The sequence below is a fragment of the Rhincodon typus genome, chromosome 4, assembly GCF_021869965.1.
Source record: "Rhincodon typus isolate 14 chromosome 4, sRhiTyp1.1, whole genome shotgun sequence".
Classification (NCBI taxonomy): Eukaryota; Metazoa; Chordata; class Chondrichthyes; order Orectolobiformes; family Rhincodontidae; genus Rhincodon; species Rhincodon typus.
This window is the reverse complement of record NC_063335.1, coordinates 44,457,076-44,462,482: the sequence shown is the minus strand read 5'-3', so window position 1 is coordinate 44,462,482 and position 5,407 is coordinate 44,457,076.

Genomic DNA, 5,407 nt, shown 5'->3' with positions numbered 1-5,407 from the left:
ACAATAAAAATGTATATGGAGTTTTAGACCAAAAGAGCCAGTGTAATGTGAGGGAGTAAGAAAAAAAAATGCTTCCAGATGAACAGAGATAACTCAATTAACAGTATAACAATTATACTTTCCCATATATTATACCAACACAGAGTCATCATAGTCATAATTACACCGCAGCAAATGAAGGAAAATGTCCCAAGTTCTCTGCTATAACTGATAGCATATTCCAAACATGTGACCTCCATCAAATAGAAGGACCGTGAACGAATGGGAACACCATCACCTACAAGTTCAACTGCAAGCCGCACACCACCCTAACGAACTATATTGCCATTTTTTGACGTTGTATCTGACTCGGAACAAGAGGGTGGATTAAAGCGCATTAATCGTTACGATATTTCCATTTGTTTCTGTTGCAAGACAACAGCAAGTTAGGCTCGTCGGCGTTTCGTGAGTGTGTACGCCAGAATTCCTCCTGCTTGCTAACCTTTGCTGGGCATTAGATGCAACGCGTGCACCCCGGGACGCGCAAGACGCTGCTCGCGGGACGGGTGCGGACCGCGTCGAAACCCTGGCGCCAGATTCGAACCGCTGACGGTTACGGGAGTTTGGGGCCGTGGACCAGGCACCCTTGGCGTCGTCTTTGCGAAAACAGAGCAACTGTCTGCAGCTTGACTACAACTGGCTTCTCCACATGGCCGGAGTAAGACAAGAGTTACCACCATATTTAATTGGATCCCCAACCTCAATTTCACCATTCCCCCTCCCCTCCCCCAATTCCCGCGGGAAGAAAAACTTAATAGAGAGCATCAGCATGCGAGGCGAGCTCTTGGACGAAGACTTTGTAACGTTCTTTGGGGTTCCCCTGAAAGAGAAAGACGAGCGTTCATGTAGTGCTTTTCACCTTCAGGATTTCACAAAAGGCTGTACAGTCAGAGAAGTAGATTTGAAATGTATTCATGTTGTCTTGTAGCAAAATGTGTGCACTCACAGCTCCTACTGTAATATCACACTAATAACAGTGTGATAGTGACCATTTGTTTTGCGAAGTTGATTGAGGGATAAATATTAATTGGCCGGGACACCAGCTATAAATGTTCTTCAAAGAAGTGTAATGGGATCTTTAATGTTTGCCTGAGGAAACAGGGCCTCAGATTATGGCCTCATCCAAAAACGCAGAACTTTTAACATTGCCACACTCCTACAATTACTGCACTGGCCTGCAGCCACAATTCTTGTGCTCAAATCCGGGGGTGCAACATGATAAGAATAGAAAAACAGCATATGGTTTTAGTAGAGAGAGATTGTAGAACTAGAAGTTACAGAGGGATCTGGGTGCCCAGGTACACAAACTGGATTAAGTTTGATACATCAACTGATTAGAGTTAGAGATGTACAACTTGGAAACAGACCCTTTGATCAATCTCGTCCATGCCGACCAGACATCCTAAATTAATCTAGTCCCATTTGCCAACATTTGGCCCATATCCTTCTAAATCCTTCCTATTCAAGTACCCATCCAGATGCCTTTTAAATGTTGTAATTGTACCAGCCTCCACTATTTCCTCTGGCAGCTCATTCCATACATGCAAAAAGTTGCTTTTAAATGCTTCCCTTATCACCTTAAATCAAAACCCTGTAGTTTTGGACTCCCTTACTCTGGGGAAAAGACTTTGGCTGTTCATCCTATCCATGCCCCTCATGATTTCATAAACTTCTATAAGGGCACCCCTCAGCCTATGACGCTGCAGGGAAAATAGCCCCAGCCTATTCTGCCTCACCCTATAGCTCAAACTGGCAACATCCCTTTAAATCTTTTTTCAACTCTTTCAAGTTTCACAACATCCTCCCTGTAGCAAGGAGACCGGAATTGAATGTGTTATGCCAAAAGTGGCCTAACCAATATCCTGTACAGCTACAATATGACCTCCCAAGTTTTATACTCAAAGCACTGACCAATAAAAGTAAGCATACCAAATGCCGCCTTCACTATCTTGTCTGCCTGTGACTCCACTTTCAAGGAGCAATGAACCTGCATTCCATGGTCTCTTTGTTCAGCATCACCCCCCAGGATCTTACCTTCAAGTGTATACTTCTGCCCTGACTTGCCTTACCAAAATGCAACATCTTACATTTATCTAATTAAACTCCATCAGCCACTCCTCAGTCCATTGGCCATCTGATCAAGGTTCTGTTGTACTCTGAGATAACCTTTTTGACTGTCCACTGCACCACCAATTTTGGCGTCATCAGCAAATTTACTAACCATACCTTCTGTATTCACATCTAAATCATTTACGTAAATGACAAAAAACAGTGGACCCAGCACCGATCCTTGCGGCATTCCGCTCATCACAGGCCTCCAGTCTGAAAAGCAACTCTCCGTCACCACCCTCAGTCTACTACCTTCTAGCCAATTTTGTTGCATGGGTAGTGCTCTTCTCCCTGGAGAGCAGTATGTTTGATATAACACAATAATTCTTTTTGAAAGTGACTGAAAGTCTCAGACCACAAAAGGTGCATTTAAATTCCTGCTTCTATGTTCTAAGAAGTCGCTTTCCATCAACATCTAACTACAACCTTCAAGGGACCTGACATTGCTGGGACCTCTTTACAGAACTCTCCACAGTGTTTTAGCTATTTAATATATTGCAATGATACTATCTAAAAATCAGAGATTAATATTTTAAACTTTAGTTATGCATTGCCTGTGGTGGTTCTCACCATGAATAGAAAGACTTGCTAACATAAAAAATAGGAGCAGGGGAATACTGTATGATTGTCAAGCCTGCCCCGCGTTCTCCCCTTCAGTATAATCATAGCCAATTCATAGTCAAGAGGAGCTTATTAGGAAAGTTATCGATAATGGTGTAGCAATGTGGATACAAAATTAGCTGAGTGATACAAAACAGAGAGTAGTGGTTCATGGATATTTTCTGGGCTAGAGGAAGATCATTAAAGGTGACAAGACAGGTGGAGACAGCATGCGGTATTCTCAGCTTTATTAATAGGGGCATAACGTACAAGAGCAAGGAATTGAGGTTGAACTTGTATAAGACACATGAGACTTCAGTTGGAGTATTGTGTATAGTTGTGGCTATTACATTATAGGAAAACATGAACTCATTGGAGAGACTGCAGAAGGAATTTACAAGAATGGTTTCAGGAGTGAGAAACTTCAGTTATGAGAATAGATTGAAGAAGTTGGGACTGTTCTCCTTGGAGGTAAGAAGAAATTTGATAGAGGTTTCCAAAATTATGAGAAGCTGGTGAGGGATTGTTTTCAATAATGACCAAGATTGGTGAGTGGCAAAGAAAGCCTCTTTAGTGAGCATCTGCTGGTAGCACAGTTCGAGGCAGTGAAGGAATCTAAAGTACAGTTTTACAGTAGCCTTTTTAATACACAGTTTTTACATACAATAAAATTTTAGCTTGTGGTGTCACATAGTTGTATCTATTGTACACAAGTTTGCATGACATCTGTCCTGGGGAAGCAGGAGATGGTTAAGCACTTCCTAAATGCTGGCTGTTACTCCTGATGGGATTAGAATGTCTGACCAGTCTGAGATTGCATGATTAAGAGGTGTTTGTCCTTTTGTCTTTAAAGTTGGTGATGTTAGTAAAAGTACTTGACCTGTATGATCTAAATAAGTGAGAAATTATGCATGTACTGAATAAAAGTATAGAGGATATTAAACTGATCTCCTGCAGCTGGGTCATGGGATTTCATTTACTATTGCTGGTTTTGACAGTTCTTACACATTCATTCATGCAGTTTCATGGAAGCGCTGTTTTGATAGTAAGTTTCTAGTAAGATAGTGGCCCTATTTAATAGGTATTTAAAAAGTTCATACTATTGAAGGAAATGGTTTGATGTTCTGCAACCTATTCGGGTCCCGAGAGACAGTTGCTAAGGGCTAATTAATATTATAATCTTTCCATAGTTTTGAGTGACTTGTGGAGACACAATGGTGGGGATGGCATTGTTCTGAGTAGGTTACGGTGTTAACTCTTATTTAGGGGTCGCATTTCGGTTGCTAAGGGCTCATTGATATTATAATCTTTCTATAGTTTCGATAGAGTTATGGAGACACGATGGTGGGGATGGCATTGTTCTGAGTAGGTTAAGTATTAACACTTATTCAAAGGTACCATTTGATATGGAAACAGGTCTAAATGCTGCTTGCAGCATGGGGTCGATAAAAATTGAAAGGTGTAAAGAAGCAGTAATTGGTTGGAAGGGGTATTTAATTTAGTTTAATGAGGTTTTATGAATGAGTGAATGGAAACGCAGTATAGTAAACATAATGCGCTTGTGAATGAGTTAGTAAAGAGAATCATAATACAATATCTCACACTGGACTGAGTAGATAGGCAGAAACTGTTCAACTCGTTAAAGGAACAAGAATGAGAGGACGTGGATTTAAAGTAATGAGAGAAAAAACTTTTTCACTCAGGGAGCAGCTGGGGTATGGGAATACAATATCAGGAATGGTGGGGCCGCACTTTCAATTGAGGCATTCAAGACGGTGTTGGATGATTATTTGAATGAAATAATGTGCAAGAGTTTGGAGAGAAAACAGGAGATTGAAGTTAGGTAATAATGCACATTTGAAGAGCCAGATGGCCTTCCTCTGCACCATAACAATTTCGTCATTCTGTGATACAAATTGCTTCCTATAATGATATTACAAGAGCACAAGACTGGCAGGGAAAGTAACTCTTTAAGGGTGCTCATGTCAACAATTTTCTACTGTTGATGAGTTAATAGGGCAAAGTCAGTGGGTCAAACAATGTAAGATGAAGTTCAGTGAAGAGTCATAGAACCATACAGTACAGAAACAGAACTCTCTGATCCAACCAATCCATGCTGACCATAATCTCAAACCAAACTAGTCCCACCTGCCTGCGCATCATATGGAAATGAACAAACTTTTTTTTTATTCACTCACTGGATGTGGGTTTCCCTAGCTATTTATTACCCATCACTAATTGTCCAGAGGACAGTTAAGATTCAACACATTGCTGTGAATCTGGAGTTACATAGGCCAGACCAGGTAAGAACAGCAGGTTTCCTTCCCTAAAGGAATTGTTGGAACAGGTGGATTTTTATGACAATCAGCAGTGGTTACCATGAGGTTAGATTTTAATTCCAGACTTTATTGAATTCAAATTTCACCGTCTGCTCATGGTGAGAACATCAACATCGGGTTCGGGATTACAGATTCATTGATATCAGCGCTACCCCAATAAACTCCCCAACTGATTATCCTGTTGCCTCCTTTTGAAGTGAATGCATCACTTGCAAGTTTTACTGGTTATGCCTTCCGGGGACTTGCAGAGTTTGCCCGTAGCATCTGCATCTTGTTGTCATCTTTCCGACACAGAGAGACTATTACTACTACACAGTCCT